General features: G+C 37.9%; 1 pseudogene; it reads left to right on the top strand.

The window, feature by feature from the left end:
- The window catches only part of LOC101516423 (SNW domain-containing protein 1-like), a 120,825-nt pseudogene extending 103,336 nt beyond the window's left edge, over window positions 1-17,489 (top strand).
- The last annotated feature ends 6,169 nt before the right edge of the window (window positions 17,490-23,658 follow it).

Genomic DNA, 23,658 nt, shown 5'->3' with positions numbered 1-23,658 from the left:
CTGGCTTCGGATCAACTCAGGTCTGGCTACTGCGGCCACTTGAGGGACGAACCAGTAGATGGAAGACCTTTCTCTCTGTCTCTCCTTCTCTCTATAAATATGCCTTTGCAATAATAAAATAAAATAAACTTTTAAAAAGGTGAAAGAGAGATAAAAAAGGAAGGAGAATTGTAAGTATCATTGTGCTGTTAATATTGTGCCTATGAGCAGTCAACACAGTGACTAATACTTCTGTGCCGGCATCTCATATGGGTCTTAAAAAAAATAACTAAAACCCGGTATATATGAAAAACATGAAACTTGTTCCCCTCCTATAAATAAAAATTCATGAAAGAAAAGCTCAGGAGCCTTTTTAGAGCTATGAATTAAAATACTCATTTTTGCATGGATCATAGTTTTAGAAAAGATTAAAAATATTTATCAGAATAGCAGAGTTACAGACAGAGGGGAGACAAAGAGAGAAATCTTCCATCTGCCGATTCATTCTTTCAATGGGTGCAACAGCCAGAGTGAGACCTGGGCAAAGACATTAGCCAGGAGTTTCTTTCAGGTCTTCCACATGGGTGCTGAGACCCAAGACCCACCTTCCACTGCCTTCCCAGACATATTAGCAGAGAGCTGTTGGACCACATTTTTAACTAAAAAAATTAACTGAAAAACATTGTTTACTTTAAGTATTTTTCAAAGTTGTTATTGAAAAAAAGCTAAGTAATCCTGTAACTTCAAGGAAAAACAGACAATAACTGTCACAAAAGAAAAATCTGAACATTAAACAAAATCTGAAATTTAGAAAATGTGTATTTGACAGTCTCTTCATTTTAAAAGAAAAAATGCTGCTAATATGTCAATCAGTCTGGTCTCATCTGTGATGCTGGTCACAAACTGATAATCCAGGCTATCAACCATGATAGCCTGAGTTTTGAAACAAATGGTTTACACAGCACTCTTGGGTGCCATGGCCTGTGTCTCTTCTCACCAATCATAGTGATTCTTCCCTCCTGTTTACTTAAAGCCAGACACCACTCAACAACTGAAATGGTGAGCCTGGCATGATGTTTCAGTGGTTAAACCCTCATCTTGCACATTCCAAGATCCCATAATGGCATCAGTTTATGTTCCAGCTGCTCAGTTTCTCATACAGCTCCCTGCTTATGGCCTGGGAAAACAATAGAGGATGGCCCAAAACCTTGGGAACCTACACTCGTGTGGGCGACTAGGAGGAGTCTTCAGACTCCTGGCTCCAGATCAGCTCATTTCTGGCCATTACAGTCACTTAGGGAGTGAACCAGAGGCTTAAGGATTTTTCTGTCTCTCTCCTTCTCTCCATAAATCTGCCTTTATAATTAAAAAAAAAAAGGAAGAAAAGAAAAAGGAAATAGCTCATTTACACAGTTGTTCAGAAGGTTACTCAAACCCATGTTGACAGTAATCCTGCTAAAATTCCAGTCACTGGTCCAGAGATCTCAGCGTAGAGAGAGAAAAAACCACTGCCCTAGCAACACCCCTTCATAGCAGGAAGTAATCACAGAGACCATTAGGCATCCTTGCTCCCTGGCTATTCCTCCCTCAGGGCTCCAGTCCAAACACCAAACGTGTTTATTTTTCTTTCTACATATATATTATCATGCTGTACTTGTAAAAACCTACTAGGTGACAGAAGTCTGACAGAACACATCGTGTCATTGGGTCAGAACTCCCAGGCCATATGAAGCTAAGTGCAGATAGAGCATCTAAAGGCTAACAAAATGGTTAATGCTTGGGAAAGCCCCCACCCCTGGTATATTCCAAACTGCACAGATACTTCAGTGGAAACTTCAGTCAGGGGCTTTTTGCATTACTGCAACCCACCTCATCCAGGACCACGTGGTGCTCTACACTTGTTCCAACAAGCTGCTGAAGAAACAATTTTACCTGCTGCTATGGGGAATGAAGCTGGGCTTCAAACCCCTGCCTTTTCTGGGAAAACTGAAATCCAGTTCTCCTCACAACTACCCCCTAATTCTGTCTCACCTAAAATAGTCTTTGCTATGTAAAGAAGGAAGGAAGGAAGGAAGGAAGGAAGGAAGGAAGGAAGGAAGGAAGGAAGGAAGGAAGGAAGGAAGGAAACATGTTTGCCACTATGTGTTTATGTGTCTGACAACCACACATGCAAAAATTTCCAGTGAAATAAGTGACATTGTTAAGAAACATTTTCACTAAAAATGTTTATTTTTAGCAATTTATAGAAAAGTTGAGTAAGTTGCAGAGTTCGCACACATCCCCTTTCTTCTTATAGTTTCCTCTATTTATAACATCTTACATTAATGTACCATAGTAATTAAATTTATGAATCAACACTGATGCATCATTAACTGAATTCCATTGTTAATGACAGAATTCATTGTTCTGTTTTATACTGTTCTATGTCTGCACAATTATACAAGCTGTCAATCAACCTCACAGCACCATGCAGCACAACTGCACCTGCCATGAAGCCCTACCTGTCTCACCTACTCATACCCCAGTCCTATAAAATAGAGATTTTTTTTTCATTGTGACTGTTTTGTTTTTCCAGAATGCAATATAATTAGAATCATACAGCATATCACTTTTTCACATACATTTACACTCTTAAGTTTCTTTGTTGTCTTTTCATGAACCTAAAGCCTTTTATCACTAAGAAACATTTCATTTCATACGCATGCACACTTCATTATCCATTTGCCTATTCAAGGACAGTTTGTTTCCATTTTGAAGTGCCTCATTCCAATAAGTGAAGCTGCTACAAACATTTGTGTGCATATTTCAGTGTGGCCATGTTTTAACTGATTTGAGTAAATATCTTAGCAGTTCAGTTGCTATATTGCATGGCAAGACTATGTTTAGCTCTGTAAGAAACTGCCAAACACTCATCTAAAGTGTTTATACCATTACATTCCCACCAACATTGGCTTCTCATCCAAGCCAGCATGTGTTGTCAGGATTTGGATTTTAGTCTTTCCAACAGGTATGTTGTAATATTTCATTCCTGTTTTAGTTTGCAATACTCAAATGGCCTATAATGTTGCATATCTGTTTATATGTTCACCTCATGTTTGTTCATATCTTCTGTCCACCTTACTATTGTGTTAGTTTTACTACTCCTTATCATTTTATATTGAGTTATTTGTGTATTCTGGCTTTGCTACATTGACAGAAATGTGTTTTTGAAATATTTTCTTCCAAGTTTTGATTGCCTATTAATTCTCTTATTATTTTCCTTTGCATAAAAGATTTTAATCTTAATGATGCTCAACTTCTTAATTATCTTTCAAGGATCATGCTTTTGGTATTATATCTAAGAATGCATTGCCAAACACAAGGTCTCCTAGACATTTCTCCTTTAACCTCTTCTGAAGAATTTATAGAATTTCTACATTTTTCTTTAGACCTATAATCCATTTTTAATTAATATTTGTCAAATTTTTAACTATGAGCATAGGTTCACTGCTTTGCATATGAATGTCAAGACATTCTAGCATCATTTGTTAAGAAGACATTGTTTCTCCACTGGTTGCCTTCATGTGTTTGTCAGAGATTAGAGAACTCTATTTGTGTAAGCTCTATTCCTAGAACCAATTATTTTCCATTGATTGATCCATCTATTCTTTCTCCATAACAATATATCATGATTACTATGGATTTATACTTATTTTTGAAGTTGGGATATGTCAGCTCCCTAACTTTATTAATTGTCTTTACAATTAGGTTGGCTATTCGGATTCGTGCCTTTCCATATAAATCATTCCTTTATAATCAGTTTCCTGAACACCACAAAATTATTTCCAAGCATTTTTATTGGAATTGAATTGAATTACAGAACAAACTAGGGAGAACTGATGTCTCAGCTATATTCAGTAACCTTATAAGTGATTGTGGAAGAGCTCTCTATTTAAATATTCCTTGACCCTTTTTAGCAAAGAATTCTATTTTTTGCTTCTCTTCTATAAATATTTTGATAGCTCTATACCTCAGCCTGCCTATTTCTATCTCCCCTTCCTGTTCCCTCTCTCTCTCAAGAAAATGATGCCATGTTATTTAATAACACATGATATGCCATGAGTGTCCATCTACACCATAACATACAGTATGTAAGAAATCAAGTGGATTTTGCATATTGATTTTGTATCCTGCAATTTTAACATAATTGTTTATTAGTGTTAGAAGCATTCTCAATTATTTGAGATTTTCTGTACAGATATTCATGAAACATGCAAACAGTGTTTTTGACTTTTTCCCACTGTGTAATTTTATTTCTTTTTCTCATTCCATCTACATAGGATTTCTACTACAATGTTGAGTAGGAGTAATTAGGAGGACACACTGAACTTGTGCCTGATGTTAGCAGGAAAGCATCTAGTTTCTCATGATTAATTGTAATGCTGGCTCTAGGGTTTTCATAAATATGCTTTATCAAGTTCAGAATGTTTCTTGTGCTAATTTGTTGAGAGATTTTTTTTCTCATGAATTGGTACTATATCTTGTCAAGTTGGTTTCATTCCTGAATATATTAATAAGATTGCATTATTTTTCTCCTCAACAATCTTAAATGTATATGAATTGATCTTTCTACGCTGAACCAACTTTGAATACTGGAAATAATCCTACTTGCTGTGGCATATGATTATTTTTATTTGTTCTTAGACTGGATTTTCAAATATGTATTTGAACATTTTGTATATAGTCAATAAGACATATTTGTCTACAGTTTACGTTTCTGTAATGTCTTTATCTAATTTTTGGTAACAGTGTATAGCTTCATAGAATCGATTAGGAAATTATTCCTCTGTTTCTACTTTCTGGAGGAAATTCAGAAAAATTGCTATTGTTGTTCCTAATTAATTGGCAGAATTCACCATTGGAAACATCTGAGTCTGAGGATTTCTTTTCAGATGATTTATATTGAAATTTAAATTATTTAATATATTCATGGATATTCAGGTTATACATATCTTTTTCTGTGAGTTGACAGATTATGCCTTTTAAACAGTTGTCTCATCTCATCTAACCTGGCAAATTTGTGAGCATAGTTTATCATAATATCCCATTTTTCCACTTAAATGAATGTTCATGAGTTCGTTCATGATGGCCTTTCTTTTATTCATGGTACTTGTATTCTCTTTTTCTCTTCATCAGCTTTGTTTCTTAGTGTTTGTTAATGCTATTGTGCATTTAAAAGAACCACTTTTAGGGTTTGCTGATTATCATATTGACTTCCTGTTTTCATTTCATTGATTTCTGCTCTGGTTTTTATAATTTCTTCTGTCTGCTTTAGGTTCATATTGCTTGTAACAAAGATAATTTTTAAATACTGCTGTACAGGATGAACATCTGTGTTCCTCCAAAACTCATGTGTTCAAATCTTAATCTCAAATGTGATGATATTTCAAAATGAAAACATTGGGTAGGATTAACTCATAGGGATGAAATTCTCATTAAATTGCCCTTATAACAGGAGAATTAGAGCATTTACTCTCCTCTTTAAATATTATGTTAGTGGGCTCGGCAGCGTGGCCTAGTGGCTAAGGTCCTTCCCTTGATCCCATATGGCTGCTGGTTCTAATCCCGGCAGCTCCACTTCCTCTCTATCCCTCCTCCTCTCAGTATATCTAACTTTGTAATAAAAATAAAATAAGTCTTAAAAAACAAAAAATATTATGTTAGTGTAAAACATGATATAAGACAGGCATCTGAATATAAGAAAATAGCCCTCATTAGACACCAGAAAACACAGAACCTTATTCTTGGACTTCTCAGCTCTAGAGCTGTGAATACTAAACTCCTATCACATAAGCTGCCCAGTCTATGGCATTGGTTCTAAAAGCATGGAATGCATACTATAATTATGTCAACATTTGTTGTGCCCAACGGCGTGGCCTAGCGGCTAAAGTCCTCGCTTTGAACACACCAGGATCCCATATGGGCGCCGGTTTTACTCCCAGCAGCTCCACTTCCCATCCAGCTCCCTGCTTGTGGCCTGGGAAAGCAGTCGAGGATGGCCCAAAGCCTTGAGACTCTGCACCCACTTGGGAGACCTGGAGGAGGTTCCTGGTTCCTGCTCCGGATCGGCACAGCACCAGCCATTGCAGTCACTTGGGGAGTGAATCATTGGATGGATGATCTTCCCCTCTGTCTCTCCTCCTCTCTGAATATCTGACTTTCCAATAAAAATAAATAAATCTTAAAAAATTGTCATATTTTTGCAAGTATATTAATCTTCCCAATTATTAATGCATACTATTGTGAAATATCAATTTACAAAATGTATAGGTAAGGGCCTGGCGGCGTGGCCTAGCGGCGTGGCCTAGCGGCTAAAGTCCTTGCCTTGAAAGCCCCGGGATCCCATATGGGCGCCAGTTCTAATCCCGGCAGCTCCACTTCCCATCCTGCTCCCTGCTTGTGGTCTGGGAAAGCAGTTGAGGACGGCCCAATGCATTGGGACCCTGCACCCGCGTGGGAGACCCGGAGGAGGTTCCTGGTTCCCGGCATCGGATCGGCGCGCACCGGCCCGTTGCGGCTCACTTGGGGAGTGAATCATCGGATAGAAGATCTTCCTCTCTGTCTCTCCTCCTCTCTGTATATCTGACTTTGTAATAAAAATAAATCTTTAAAAAAAAATGTATAGGTAAAAGTTCTATTCAAAAAGCAAGACATATGTTAATGTAACACAATACAAAAAGGTTTGTTGATATCGTTTCAGACTTAATAGTTTGAGTTACCTTTAACAAGCAGCCACTCTGCAAGTTTTGGTGCAGTATTAAAGAAGACCACCACCTGGAGGGGACATTGTAATAAAATAAACTTATACTTCACACAGAAGTATGTGAGAGCCACCAGCTCAAGCTAGCATGCTCAAGCCAAATCTGCATCTCTAATTATGCACTTAGAGAACTTCTATTTGTATCTTGCCATGGGCCACAGTGATACTGGCCACTCACAGTGTGAGTATTTATTTCTCAAAAGCTGTAAAACTACAAATCAGAGATTATGCCCCCTGGAAAGTTGATTAATCTGCATTATATCCTAAGAGCAAGGTAATATACTCCTACATTTTGCAAAAATTGTCACAATACAAAAGCGAATCATCTAAGGGCACACTGGATCTGAGTGATACATTGATCCATGAATATACCTGGGATTCTGCACAGACAGAATGGAGTTTTGTTGGTCTCACACACCTTCACTGTGACCACTTGGTTCTTCCAAGTCACCACAATTCTTACTGACTTCCTGCCGCCTAGTTTAAGTTTCCCACCTGAACAGTCATTCTTCTAATTAGATATAAGTCTTGATTAAGGTTCTGCCATTTCAGGAGGCCAGAGTAAGCAAACTTTTTAAAGCTACTGTTTAAGAATTCCAGGTTCCTGGCTTCGGATTGGCTCAGCTCCAGCCATTGTGGTCGCTTGGGGAGTGAACCATTGGACAGAAGATCTTCCTCTCTCTCTTCTTTTCTCTGTATATCTGCCTTTCCAATAAAAATAACTAAATCTTAAAAAAAAGAATATCTGAGTCTTCAAAAAGGATCATAGAAAATTCATATTAAAAAAACTGTGCATGGAATTCAAGATTGTTTTGCATAAAAATAATGGTGCAATAATATAACATGTCTAAAATGCTATAACATTTTTAAGGCACTAAAAAATGCTCAGTTTGAAAAAAAGCTTCTAACAGAGTAAACTGGGAGGAAAAAATATGTTGTTACACTTGGGTGGAAAAATGGTGCAATTTACAGTACTTTGCAAAAAATTTTTAAGGGAAAAATGCAATCTCCTATACAAATTACTAATTGGATGATGTATTTTAAGAGGGACGAGATGTTGTTGGATGAATCTCACAGCATCAGGACATTCCAATCAATTTGCAAGGAAAAAGTCTTCTTCATGACCCAATTGAAGGGCACTAATAATTAGTAACAGAAGCAATAGTCAATACCATAGATACCCCAACTAGTGCAGCTTAGAAAATTTGGACTGAAAAAGTAAAATGGTAGACACTTTCTTGTTGATGAGTTCAAAAATTTTGCCCTGATAAGATGCTAAAATCAAGTAAGTTCCACTGGAAATTTTAAACAGTAAAGCCAAAGTCCTATATTTTTCTTCGAATAATTGTAACAAGAGTTGGAACATGCTAAAGGAAAGCAAAGGCAACCAACAGATGGAAATGGTCTGTTCAAAGCACAAGCAGAATGATCAAGTTCAAAGGTAAACACCAACAGTGCTTGGGGAAGCTCAAGATATTTTGTTCACTGACTTTCTAGAGGATCAAAAAGTGACAACATCTGTTTCCCTGTGAGGTGTTTTAAGAAAAGTAAGCCATGCTTTAGCAGAAAAACACCCAGTGCAGCTACAACAGATACTCTTCATGGACAAGAACAGTGATCCCACTTATTTCTCTCAGAAACACAAAAACATTGCAAGAATTTTGACAGAAAAATCATTAGGCATTCTCCCTAAAGTCATAGCTTGTTTCCTTGGGACTTATTCTGAATCCCTAATCTTGGATATGATTTAAAGACCAGGCAAAATGTAGAGGAAGAGGGTGGAAAACAAAAAGAGGAAAGGTAGGAAAGTAAAGAAGAAAGGAAGAGAGGTAGGGATGGGGTCAGGAGGTCAGAGAAAGAGAAGAATAGAAAAAAGAAATAAAAACCACTCCCAGAATTCCAAAGTGGAGGAAAATGGAAGAGGAAATGTTATTCAGATAAATAGCCAAAACTAGAAAAGCCCTTACTTATTTACAGAGCAGGTTGCAACCATGATAAATAATTAGGTATATCATTTCTCTAGAAATCAGAAAAGCTTTGCTCTTAACAATTTAGGCTTTTGCATTATACATTTCTTATTCTTCATAAATAGTTGAAAAAGATGTATAGGATATTTTGAGTTACAAAAGAAGTTTCTTTTAGGGAGAACAAATCTTTCATATGCATTTGCAAAGTTAATACATGACTTCCCCTGAACTAACAATGATGAGTCTTCTATATGTCCATATCCTCCAGGGGCAGCTACAGTCAACTCAACATTTAACTTAGTACACTGCACTGGGTTAAATTAAGAGAGATGCTTAATACTTGGCATTAATCTATGAATATTTTGGCAGCGGTTTTATTTGTATTAGACACAACAACTAGAAAGTGTCAATGTCAACCTGGCCACTTAAACTATGTCATGAGATCTCAATTTGCAACACCACAGTTAAAACAGCAGGTGGCAAATTTTGCGATCACAGACAGAGCTCTAACATCGCTAAGGGCATACTATCTAAGCAGGAATAGGAAGATCTATGAGAACCTGGGGGAAAGCAGAGGAAATGTATACCAATTATCAAATTCACCATAAAAATGACAAGTATTTCTGCATGAAGTCAAAGAGGTCATTGAAGTTTGTAATGACCATTTCAAAAAATTATTTTCCCTAAAAAAATCCCTCTTCTGTATATTCCAAGCCAACAACTTAGTGCTTTTATAACATTCTTATCTCAGTTATTATGTGTTAAACATCTGTAAAAATAAAGAAAAACTGAATCCTGGGCCATCGTAGTGGCATGATGGGTTAAATCACCACTTGCAGAATCAGCATTCCAAATGGCTGCGAGTTTGAGTCCTGAATGTTCCATTTCTGATTCAGCTCCCTGTTAACGAGCCCGAGAAAGCAGCACAGGATGGGCCAACTGTCACACACCTGCACGCACACGAAGACCTCGATGAAGCTCCTGGCTTGTGATTTTGATTTTTTGATCTTTCCTGGTACCAACAGTTGTAGCCATTTGGAGAGTGAATCACTGGATTCAAGATCTTGCGTTCTCTCTCTCTCACTCTTTTATAACCCTGCCTTTCAAATAAATAAAATAAATCTTTAAAAAGGCTTTAAATGCAAAGGTTTCACATTAAAAAATTTTTGAGGTCTGAAATGAACCTCAAGTAAAAAAATCCTGATCATGAATTGTTGTCCATTGACAAACACATTATATAAGTTTCACTTTATGGTATTTGTGTAAATTATATATATATATATATATATATATATATATATATATATATATATATATAAATTTCTCACTTAAAATATTTCAGTATGTATAGGCAAACATTCTCAAATCCAAAAATTCTCAAATGAGAAACATTTCTGATCCAAAGAATTTGGGATAAAACATACTCAATCTGTGCCTTCCACGTTAACCCAGTTAAGGTCATAGGCACTGATATGGAGAAAAATTTTAAAGCTAATTAGCAGTATGGTCTTGGGCAACTTCTTAACCTTTATCCTTTGTCATTTCATGTTTCTCATTTGTAAAATCAGGAAAATATTTGCATCTTAATTTATTCATTATAAAATATTTCATGAGTTTCACAACCTAGATCTAGAAGCATAGTTATACTTCCCACCTACCCTCCTTTGTGCCCAAGCTCCCCACGTACTCTTCATCCCTCCTTCTTTCTTTCCTTTTACTCTTCATTTTTTTGTTTTATTTATGATAGTGGAATACTACCAGTTCACTTCACATTCACAAGCTTAACACTCTATTGTGTAAATAACTCAACAAATAGGGAGCACAGAAAAAAAATCCACTTGACCAATAAGAGTACCTTAATGAAACATAGCACCTGGCATATAATAACATCTGTGTAATAATACTATTGATATTATAATAGTCATTTCCATGTGCCTTCCAATTCACCTTGAGACTATTTTCTTAAGTTTTATTTTATTTATTTGAAAGGAGGAATTACAGACAGGGAGAGACAGACATCTTCCATCTGCTGGTTCACTCCCAAAGTAGCTGCAATAGCTGTGGCTGAGCCAGGCCAAATACGGAAGCTTAGTGCTCTATCTACCTCTACCACATGAGTGCAGAGGTGCAGAAATATGAACCATCATCCATTGCTTTCCCAGGTGTATTAGCATGAAATGGGATTAGAAGTGAAGTAGCAGGGTCTCAAACCAGTGCCCAAATAAGACGTCAACATTGCAGGCTATGACTTATCCCACTGCAAAGCAAAGCAAGCCCCCCACTGAGTCTATTTTAAAACGCATCAAATTCTCATTATTTTCTTTACAGTTTTGTAACACACCCAGGATATCCATCAGCAGCATGCTCCAATAGCTTCAATTATCTAAGCTTTCCTCTTTCTTTTGATTTTGCACACAAATGTCACATTAATCTCCTGAAAGTACTCTACATAAAAATATTTATTGCAGCCACAGTGTCCACAGAAAAAAGCCTAAACTCAATGTTCAAGGACTATGTAACCTAACTTAGTCTCCTACTCTTCCATGTCATGAATTTAAATTCCAGCCAAACAAAATGACATAGCCAAATTAAAGCTTGATTGAGTTTCATAGTGTTTCTGAATGGTCAGAAGGGAATGAAGCCAGATGGGCACAGTAAACTACATTCAGAAAGGAATGCCAAGGTTTAAAACTAGAGAAAAGGAGCCAAATCTATTGTCAGAACCAAGGGCTAATTTGGGTATTAGGAATGATAAAGCCAACAAGTTCCAGAAGCAAAAAAAGCAATCAGAGTGAAGAGAAGGACAAAGGTTTCAGTCTTTTTTTTTTCCACCAGAATAGGCCTAGAATTGCTAAATACACTTCAATTTAGTTCTGTCCCATGCATGGCTAAAGAGAGTCAATACAATTTAAAACGTGATTTAAACAGAACTGAGGGAGTAGTACATTGTGCATAAGATTCCCAAGTAAAACATTCAGTAATGAGAATGTTCATCAGTTTATTTTGTTAAACAGTTTGTGCAAACATTTACTGAGAAAAAATACATTAAAGGTTAATATTTTCTGTGAATTTTAAATTGATCCATGTCCATTATAATTTTTTTAGATCTATATATTGAAAGAGAGGAAAAGAGGCAGAATGTGGGGAGAGAGGGGAAAATCTAAATTCCTTGTGGAGACTCATTTTATGTTAAGCAAGGTATTTCTCTTCTTGCTGCTATTTTTCTTCTTTCTTTGCACATTTTTTACAAACAGTGCAATCCCCTAAATCTACTGCTAATATGACATCAGGGACTAATTAAACATATAAACCAGGAACTTATTAGCATGGATTCATAGGACTTCGACTTTGGTGAATTGCCAAAAAAAAAAAAAAAAAGCAAGCAAGAAACAATCCTCCCCAACCCCCACGATGTTTCATTCCAAAGGAATGAACATTATTAAAGGATTCTATATTAAAGAATTCTACATTCTATATTAAAGATTCTATACTAAAGATTCTACATTCATTTATTAAAGGAATCTATATATGAATTAATCTCTGACTTTTTTGTGTGTCTCAATCACTTGGATGCAAAAGTTGCTTTCATACATGAATCAAAAGCTGTGTGTGCTGTGTCTAGTTATTCTCACTTCTGTCTGAATGTATCAGTCCATCATTCTGTTTTATTACCTTTACTGCTTTATCACTCCTTCAGTAATAATTCTTATTGAATTATAACAATACTCACGGTACAATGTAAAGTACAAACAGCTGGATGCATTTAATCTATTTTATCTAAATAGTGAAAAGTTTCAGGAAAGAAAAATTCCAATGTCTGCACACAATTCTTTCAATACTAATGAGATTAGTCTAGGGCTGTCTGTGCCCTGAGAGTGCCATAGGCACTCCCTAAAGTGAAGACCCAACCAATAAATAAAAACAAGTACGCATTTCGGGTTTTATATCTGACTTTCTATCTTGAGTCGGTTCATATGTGACATTTTCACTAAAAATGCACATATTAATCTTCCTTGGTTTGAAGTCACTTATCATTATCTACCTTCCATTTGATAAATTCTTTATATTGCTTTGCACTGATACTTTTTTCTATTAAAAATGTTTTACTGTTTCATCTACACTGTCAGTTTAATTTATTGTTCACCAGAAAGAAACACACCTCCAAAAAGTTTACTTCTATGCTGGCTTCTGCGTAGGTCCTTGCAATGAGAATCAACATTGCCAGGCAATGCCTATCTGTGTATGTACATGATAACATACATAGATATTGTTCAAAAAAGAAATATTAATTTGTTCATTTATTTATTTGAAAGTCAGGGAAAAATGGAAAGAGAAACAGTGACTTTCTATCCAATGGTTCACTGCTCCAATGGACACAATGACCAGGAATGGATTAAGCTAGGATCTAGGAACTTAATTTTGATCTCCCATATGTGTGGCAGGTGCCGATTACATGATTGCCAGAGAACAGCTATAGCTGAGTTCAGAGCTCGATCGAGGAAGCACGTGTGGAGTTGGTGAGAAGAGATGGACCATTATAATTTGATTATCAAATGGACAATGCAAGAAAGCTGTCTCCTTTATTTATACAGAAAAACTTACAAACTTTCTCACAAATTTTTTAACGTAATGGTCAAGTGGGTGTTTCCAAAGATAATTCTGCAAATTGTTTTGCTTCACATTAAGGCAGATCATTAAGCATTCTGACCTCACAGCCAGGAATTTCTCAGCTGGCAGCACATATTAATCAATAATACACTCCTACCACATTTACCTTTCTACAACTTATCAAATCATTTAAAGGAAATACATATATTTATATTTATATAACATGGTGGGAAACATATAATCAGAAACAAAAAACATGAAGTCCAACCTCAAACACTACCTTAACAACCCCTTCATTGTGTTGAAAGCATGTTTCACAATGTTGGTACAAACATCCTTGAGCTCCTCCAGCCAAAGGGTCATGGGAATAACCAAGACAGCATAAATTGTTAAAGGCCCACTCACCAAGACTTTATTAATGACGTTAGCCCCTAAGCTCACATCAATTACTGAAGCCATCTCACAAGGGAAAACAAGAACACATCAACAAATTTCAGGAATAGTTGACTGTCCGTGAAACTGCATTGAAGTAGCTGGAGGGACATTTACCAGGCCTTGTCATATAGGTGGGAGCTCCTTGCGGCCTTCCCAGCAAAGGAGCCATTCTTCTCACCTTTGTGTGTTGGACTCCAATGACACAAAAGCTGGGAGGTCTCCAGGCAGCTAAGACATCATGGCTCCCAGCACATGGCCTATCATCTGTTGCCTTTTTAAGCACTTTCCCTGAAAATGGATTGGAAGCAGAGGAGATGAGCTCAAATCATCACTCTGATATGGGATGCCAGACTCACAGGCAGCAGTTACAGCTGCGATACTGCCATGCCACAGGCACTAAACAGGTGTTCACTGAGTATTAACCACCTACTGCACATTGTTGACGCAGATCGAATTTTCCCAGAAAGAGCTCAAGACTGGAATGTCAAACATATAAAGGTTACAGTAGAGCATAGAACAAATGACTCTTTTGAAATGAGACTCCTGAAGATTTTACTATGCTGCATAGTAAAATATGACTATTTTAGAATTTCAAATTCTTCTCAGTAAAGGGCTATTGTAAAAGCCAGGCCATAGTTTAAGAAACTGAGTGTCTGGTAAAGGTAGAACAGAACACTGCCCAAAACTCTTGCAGATGTTTGGACTTTGATGCTTTAATGTTAAGGGTGAAGGCTGATCATGAGCAGTACTTAGGAGATTGAGCCAATGGGAAGCTCTTAGACTATTAGGGGATAGCCTTATTAGGGGATGGCTCTCTGGAGAAGTCTGAGTATTTGAGTTCATGTCCTGCCTAGGAGTTCCCTCTCTCTACACTTCTTGGCTCACCTTGTGATCACTGCTTTACACCAAGCATGACCAGCCTCCACAAATGCAAATTCTAGAGTAGCCTGATCCTCCAAACTGTAAGCTGAAATAAGCCTTTTCAAGGAGTTCCTCTGAGGTATTTTAGTTAAGGTAACAAAAGGTAGTCCAACACGGGGACTCTACTATTTTTATTTAATCTCTTATCTCGTCCTTATGTTATTCTCATCCTTTTCTGGGTATTGTAGGGACATCATTTTCTTAAATCACAGATATTATTGAAATAAAATATGTTCCCTTTATTTTCTATCAAAACTTCCTAAGTTTAGACTTAAAGAAGATTTTTGCCAATTATATCACCAACTGGTGGTACAATGAAGGAGTAGATCTTCACATCTCCCTGAACAGGTATGCTGGGCACATTCTGATCTTCTATCTCAGACATTTCTATTCTGAAGCTACCTCTATGGTAGATACTATTTAGGAATGTTTGGGAGTGTGGGTAGTTATGTAAGTTAGTTATTGTTGCTGTTTTTTAATTGGTGACATAACAAAAAAAAAAAAAAACAGCTACTCTATTAGACACAAAAATTATTTTTAAAAATCCTTTAGCATTACCAATGTTTGTAAAGTAGTCCTACCATGTAGTTATCAGTGTTTCTTTGGACCATTTACTTCAAAATCTCTTAATATTTTCGCCTCTGTACAAAGGATAGCAATCTTTACCATAGTTAGCTAATAAGTTGCAAGTTATAATTAGTATCTTAATAGAAAAAAATGGGTAGTAGATTAAATACTTGAAAAAGAGAAGAAGCAAAAGAATCTGGCTGGCACTCACCAGCTTTTTACCTGCACCTACTCAGCTCTCTCAGAAGCAACTTGAGGCTGAACAGGCAAGTTCCCAGAAACGCAGGCCAACTCCACTGCTGTCATCTCCAGGGAAGCCTCTCTTTATGGATACCAGAAAGGTGGACACGAGGCTCACAGAGGATTTGGGAGGTATAGGTATTCTTTCAGAGATCAGTGTGGCTCAGTATCCACAGGATATGGGACACAAGAAAAAATGTCCAATGTACTAGTCATTTAGGCAGATCCTGAAGGAAAAACTAAAAGCAATGTGATTGCTCAACAAAGACAGTCAACAAATAAATTCATTTATAGCAAATATCGTGACATAGTCCCAGAGGAGGTTATGAATGCTGACAATCCAGACCTGCAAAGACGTGATGAAGAAACAATTAAAGAGATAAAAGAGTAACCTTGGAAAAGCCCATCTCACAAAAGGTTGCTGCAGCCTCACCAATTTGAGCAGCTTATAAACTGTCCATTCTCAGAAACACACCATCTCCTCAAGGTGTAGTTTTCTTTTTCTTTTTTTACAGAATCAGTCTCAAGTTGTTTTCTCATCAGGGTTTGGTCTAATTATGACATTCATAACTCTAACACCCCCACTGAGACCTAACTCTTTTTTATTATTATTGGAAAGCCGGATATACAGAGAGGAGGAGAGACAGAGAGGAAGATCTTCCATCCGATGTTTCACTCCCCAAGTGAGCCGCAATGGGCCTGTGCTGCGCCGATCCGATGCCAGGAACCAGGAACCTCTTCTGGGTCTCCCACGTGGGTGCAGGGTCCCAAAGCTTTGGGCCGTCCTCAACTGCTTTCCCAGGCCACAAGCAGGGAGCTGGATGGGAAGTGGAGCTGCTGGGATTAGAACTGGCGCCCATATGGGATCCCGGGGCGTTCAAGGTGAGGACTTTAGCCGCTAGGCCACGCCGCCAGGCCCAACAAGATGTAGCTTTCAATTCTAAAGCCAAACAGAGGGTGATTCAGATGGTAGAAATGCAGAAAGATCCGATGGAGGCTCCAGGGTTCAAGGTTAATAAGAAAATTCTCCATGGATCATCTTCTCCTCCTGCTCCTGTTGTGCATTCTCATAGCCAAGACGATTGTAAAAGAATAAGAGTAAAAGATTCTTTCCTGTATTTCCAACTGGAAAAACATAAAAGCTTAGATAATTCTATTGGAAAAATGTCTTGCAGCTGTAGGGAGAGGGCTACATTTATTAGACACATACATGAAAATTTTGGGAAAAATGGCTGAAGCTGTCTACATTGCCAATCAGAAGGCTTGAGAAGTTGTACAGATACATGCCCAAGTTGAGAGGAAGATGGCACAAAAAGAAAAGGAGAAACATGAAGAACAATTAACAGAAATGTCCTGGAAAACTAGGGAGGAGAGAGCAGGGATCAAAACCCCTATGGATGAAGACCTGGGGAGGCACATGAATGGGATGAAATCCAGCATGACAGATGAGAGGAGGGGCAGCACCAGCAGAATCTCTCCAGGCCTGCTCCTGAGAGGAGCTCAAAACTACAGAGAAATGAAAATCAGGGTCTCAATGAAGGCATTGCTGTTAGTGTGTCTGGTCTCATACTTCCAATGAACGCCAGGATGACCAAAGGTTTTTCAACCAGTCCAAGGGTACGGACAGTGGATTTGCAGTTGGAGAGGATGAAATTTACAATGCTTATAATCAAGCCTGGAGGGGAGGTAAAGATATACCCTGGAGTGTTTTACAGGCCAAGTAAAAATCTGGACGACATGTATGGTGATGATCCAGAAGCCAGAATAAAGACCAAACTCCCGACAAGGAGTTTTCTGGTCCAGACAATAGGCAGAGAGGCCGGAAAGGACCAGTTCAGTTTGAGGAAGACCTGTTTGGTTTGGACAAATTTTTGAAAGAAGCCAAGCAGTATGTATGGTGGCTCCAGAAGACCTTTAATAGCAGCCACCCCAAGGAGCATGAACATGAAAGCACAAAGATGAGAAAGGAGTAAAGGCCACCTCTCCTCAACGAAAATGAACTGTTATCCATAACCCTAATGATGCAAGTAGTATGGGCAACACTTTATAAATGATCAAGGTGAAACCAAATTGGTGTGCCAGATTCCTGTGTTAACTTTCTACTACAAGAGACGTGGGGAATTGAAAATTCTATTTTGAATTAGTTTTTTTTTTTTTTTTTTTTTTTTAAGAGTCGGCTCTGGTTCTGCATCTCCCATCTTTTAGCACTCACAGGATGAGGAGTGGCTTGATTATCCTTCCGGAGACTGGTGAGACTCTGTCATCTTGGACCCAACGTCATTTCCTTCTTCTTCTCACAGCCAGCAAAATTCACCTGTTCAGGTTGCCTACCAATGGGCAGTAACCTCACAGCTTCCTACCTGAGAGCTTTACCCACCAATCGCTCACAGTGCCTTCCCCTAAACCCTGCCCACCTACCAATCACCTGTGGCTCTGACAATCTCAGCCACCAATCATTTGGTGTCTGTCCACAGCCCCTCCCAACCAATTACACACACATAAACACACACACACACACACACACACACACACACACACCCCTCCCTTACAAGTTCACCTAAACAGTATAAAATGAACCTCCACATGCTCTTTTCCTGTTTGTGTCTTTCGTCCTCCACCTCCCCTTTCCCCTACCTGGCTGGAATAAAGAACTTCCTAGGTACCTCACTGCATTTGGTATTTTGATTTGTGATAAACTAGTCCTGGAAAAAGGATTTGGCTGTGGGAATCAGCTGTGTAAGAACTTAACTGTGTGTGAAAGCTATAACACAGAGAACATGTTACCCTGCTGTTAGCCCGGGGTGGGGGGGTGGCCAGGGGGGCTGAGGGCAGACAGAAAGTCCCCCAAAAGTTCCTTTGGAGAATAGCTGGCTGGACTCATTCACATGCAGCTGACCAAACACAGAACTTTACCTCAAGCCCTGTCATTGCCACCGCTTAAGCTAGGTTAGCATGACTTACCAGGTCCACTACCTTTCAAACCATTGAACCTCGTCCGGGAACAGACCCCAGTAAAACTCTGGTTTTATCTTCACTCTGGTCTCGGTAGCCCTGCTGTTTTAGTGCAGTTTTTATGTAACACCTACTTAAGGTTACTCCCCCACTTCCTTTTATGTGATGCTAGTAGTTTGGGGTTAATATTCATATAATAACTGCTTAGAAATAAATTTACTCCAACCACAGTGAGTTCACATATTGGAACTAACCTGCCAATTGAATTTTGTCCTTACTGTGGTCATTTTGAAGCAGGGAAAGTAAAGTTTTGCCCAGTGCTGCTATATTCATTTCAAATAAAAACATTTAGACAAAAAATAAATGAATAGATACTTGAAAAGATGAGCTTTGACAATTAAGTCTGGTGCAAAATTTCCACTTTATAACTTAGGTTATTATAACTTTTATGAAATCCAATAATAATGTGTATCTGGCAAGATCATTGTGAGGACTAATTGAAATTCTTTAAGTTATATGATTAAAATAGGAATTATTACACAACAGGCACTCAAAACAAAGTAGTGACCAAATCTTTCTTGTTTCCCAGTCCTGGATCCCCACGTGGCTGACTGGCGTGCACTACCCCAACATGTACCGTTTCTCTTTGGCCAGTAGGGAGCTCCAGGATCATGCTAAAGGAAACACAGAAATGTCTGAACATTTGTCGCTGTCACTTCCTCCTTCCTGGGTGTTTGGAATGATTCCATCTTCCTAAAGGTCACTTCTCGCAGGGCACTACCTGTAATATTCTCTCCTTGGGTCTCTGCCAATCCTTTCTCTACCTTTTCTTGGACATCCAGTGGCATAAGCTCCTCTGATTTCACCTGGCTTAGCATACTATCTTTCATGGCTTCACTTGATCCTTCATTGCACCCTATTTGTATTTGCCTAATGTAAGTACATATTTCTTATTGGTTTCACAGGCTACATAGAAATTACTATTCCTACAATGATCCAAACTGAAGTCATCTCAAGCATTGCAATAATTACCCGACCAACCTCCCTGGTCAACTTTTCCGATTTAATATAAACCTATTTGACAAGATCATCCTTCTAAATCACATAATAATAATTTATTTAAATATCAGAGTTACAAAGAGAGGGAGAGACAGACATCTTCCATTTGTAGCTCCTCCTTCAATTGGCATAGTACCCAGAACTGAGCCAGGCAACAAGAGGCAGGAATTTCATCTGATCTCCCACATGGGTGAGAGGGACCCAAATACTTGGACTATCTTCCACTTCTCTCTTAGGCACTTTAGCAGGAAGCTGGATACAAAGTGGAGCATCTGAGACTCAAAACAGGGCTTATATAAGAAAACAATGTCACAGCTTAATCTCCAGTACAGCAATTTCCACCCTGATAAATCTGTTGTTTTCATCTTCAAAATCCCTAGAGACTTCCCATCTCCTCCAAGCTAGTGTCCAATTCTGTATGCATATAAGGTCGTGCACCTACCTTATCTACTTAAACTGATTGGCCCCACCCATGCAAAGAGCAGATCCTAACATATGGACTTAGCTGAAGGTAATTGATTGAGGAGCCGATTCTAGGAAGTAGGGAAAGAAGACCAGGAACACAAGAAGACAAGTAAGTGTGCATTGACATATCAGACAATTCTGATATGGTAACATATCAGCAATTCTACTGGAACACTGCTGAGTTACTCTAATAGCTACCTAAGTATTTCTCCTTCCTTAGATTAAGGCCCTAATGTAATCCCACAGTCATTTCCCATTGCTTGAGAGTTCTCCTTATGCTTGGTAACTCTCTATGCTTCCAGGTTTTGGCTGCCTGCCTGTAGCAATGCAGAGTTCCCCAATCCTGGCAAAAATCTTCAAGCAAGGAGGCAGAGAAACTTAGATGCCTGAACTGCAAAACTATTCATGAATGGGTAGGTGCTTTAGTGTCACTTACTACACCCGCTCACATTCTCCTACCAATCTTGCAAACATTTTCATTGCAGTGTTTCAAAAGTCAGAAACACATGTATCCTCTATTTTTCATATAACTCCCAAAATTCAATTAAATATTACTTTGGCACAACACCCCAGAAAAAAAATTTTTTTTTCTGAAGTTCCTAGAGACATTCCTACAATTTGATACTGGAATTCAGACACATAAACTAATGTAGTATTTCATTTTCCCCATCATTTTAACTAGGTTAAATAATCTTAGATTTGTTGAGAATTCTGAATTTCAGTTCTGTATATAATTGGTAAAGTTAAATGAGATGGCATGAATGGAGTACCCAATCAAATGTGTTGCCAGTAGTAGAATATCCAAAACTTTCAGTTCTCATTAAACTCTTTACCATGTTTGCATGTCAAACATCTAGTATCTCGAATGATAGTAAACTCTAACATAATGAGAATGTTTTGACAGCATTAAATTTCCTGTGAAATACACACAAAAATTCTTATAAGGAAGTCACAGGTACTGGATCGTAAAAAGTCAAGATTTAAAACCATAGGAAAATAAATGTTTGATATGAATATATGAAGAAAGCGTGAGACTTTGACCATGTTGTCCCTACTGATTTCTCAGACAATAGGACAGAAAATCCTCTGTGCAAAATTCCAAAGGGGTGTTTCTGCAATAGACAACTGGATCTCAGGATTTTTGAAAAAAACTAGAATGTTATGGGTATTTAGAATGAATTCTTCTTCCCAAGCCGATAGTTTTAGATATTTACTCTTTTTTAATATAAATTTCAAGTACACTATGGGTTAACTAAAATGGCATTAATTGAGTAGCTCATGATGAGTTTCTTCTGCCTCCAGGTAAGGTGAGTTCGCACATGCTTTTTTTTTAAGAAAAATAGGGTTTGAGAAAAAAAGGTTTGATAAAAGTAAAATGTGGCTTAATGGCCTTACACATCTTTAAAAGAAGGAAACCAAAAATTTCTCATCAGAACTTTTAGTTTTTATATTTTTACTTGTTTACTTTCATTATTCTTGAAATGCAAAGTGACAGAATCAGAGACACAGACAGATCCTCCATAAACACTATGCAAATGCCAGCAATAGCCAGATCTGAGCCAGGAGTCAAAATAAAGTCAGCAGCCTATAACGCAAATCAAGTCCCCACACAAATGACAAGGACCCACACATTTAAACCATCAACTGATGCTTCCCAGGGTAGATGTTAGCAGGAGGATGGAATTGTGTAGAGTCAGTGCTGAAATCTAGACATTCTAATGTGAAACACAGGCACCTTCAGCCATAGCTTAACTGCTGTACCAGACACTCACTCTCCCCCTTGTTATTTTAAACATCTGGGCAACCTGATATCACTCTTCGTGTTGGACTATGATACCATTAACCCCCCTGCTTGCTGGAATATTAGCTAAGAATCACTACAGTTCCATAGGGAAAATTGCTTTAACAGACAATGCAAATCACTCCCACCTTTATTGAGTGAACACATAACTAAATGAAATCCTTTCATTAAGAGCATCATTATGGGGGCTGGCATTGTAGCTCATAGGTTGATCTTCCACCTTGCAGCACAGGCATTCCACATAGGCAACAGTTCATGTCCCAGGTGCTCTATTTCCTATTTAGTTCTCCTATTATGGCCTGAAAAGCAGCAGAGGATGGCTCAAATCCTTGAGTTCCTGTACCCACAAAGAAGACCCAGAAGAAGCTCCGATTGCTGGTGGCATAATGGCCACCACAGCCATTTGGGGAGTAAACCAATTGATGAAAGATATTTCTCTCTGTGTTTCTCCTTCCCCCTACCAATTTTCCTTTCAAATAAAAACAAATATATCTTTTTGAAAAGTGCTTCTGCTAAACTTATTTCTTGAAACAACCCAAGAAGGCCAGATTGAAGCTAATATTCAGAGAAAGTACTGGGAATGACCAAAATCACATGTATTCATAAGAGGCTACTAGTGTCCTGTCCTCTGAATAAATTCTTGTTCTATGGCGGCTTTAAAACGTCTGAGAACAAGAGAGCTACATGTTCAATTGAAAGAAAAGCCAGTGAGCAGGAAACGTCCTCTCTCCCTCTCCCCTTCTCTCTGTAAACCTGCCTTTCCAAAAAGAAAACACACACACACCAAAAAAACAACATTATGAGATCAGTTTCATTGCATGATTAAGGAGAGAGATGATTTTATCCATGACTGACAGCAAAAAGAAAGCAATTCTTTTTACTGCAGGTGCTTCTTGCTGCAAATGGGACAGAGGAGGCAGAAATGTGTTCCACCTTCTCCAGAGGAAGTTTTATTCATGGATATTGAAGAAAGATGATTTCCCTTTAAACTCACATAAAACAAAAATAAAACAACATAATAAATAAAAATAAAATAAAATAAAATAAAAAACAACGTAAGTTGTAAGTGGAAGTCTGCACAGAAAAGAACAAACTGACGTCAGCAAGCAAGTTAGTTCTTGCAGCAGAAGCACTCTATCAATCACACATCAAAATGACTCCTGGGAGAAAGGAATGCAGAGATGAACATAAGCATCAGTTTCCTCCTTGGGGAAATCCTGATTCTACCTCATCAGCCGGACTGCATTTAGCAATATTATGTACAGGCATAATTATACGTCTAGTTTGTTCTAATGTAAAAGATGGAAAAAAATGTTCCCTAGCAATGTTCCTGTTAGTTTCAGGACCATATAACACAATGAAATATTTATAACAATGCCTGTCATGTAAAAAATGTTCAATAATTGCCAGTTATGACAATCATTAGTCTCAAAATATGGCTCAATTTCCACCAAAGATTAGGAAAATAAACTGCACAACTTTTTAAAATATGTAAGGATAGGCCCATGTGATTCACACTTAGCTGGAAGACTGCCCGGGGAAGAGTCAACTCTTTTTTTAAACTATTATTTTTTTAGCCCATATCGTTACGATGATGACTACCATTCATCGACTCAGTTATTTGTCTTAGGGAAACTTTCCAATGAATTAAATTTTTCATTATTTCTTGTTATCAAAAATTCTGCAACAAAAATATTGTTATATAAGTTTTAATTTTAAAGGCTTTACCATGTTTTTAATGATTTATTTACTTATGATTATTTTATTTTTACTGGAAAGTCAGATATACAGAGAGAAGGAGAGACAGAAAGGAAGATCTTCCATCAGTTGATTCACTCCCCAAGAGGCTGCAATGGCTGGAGCTA

This window comes from Ochotona princeps, chromosome 4 (assembly GCF_030435755.1).
Source record: "Ochotona princeps isolate mOchPri1 chromosome 4, mOchPri1.hap1, whole genome shotgun sequence".
NCBI classification, from domain to species: domain Eukaryota; kingdom Metazoa; phylum Chordata; class Mammalia; order Lagomorpha; family Ochotonidae; genus Ochotona; species Ochotona princeps.
Note: the sequence above shows the minus strand (reverse complement) of the source record. Positions and strands in the feature narration are given on the sequence as shown.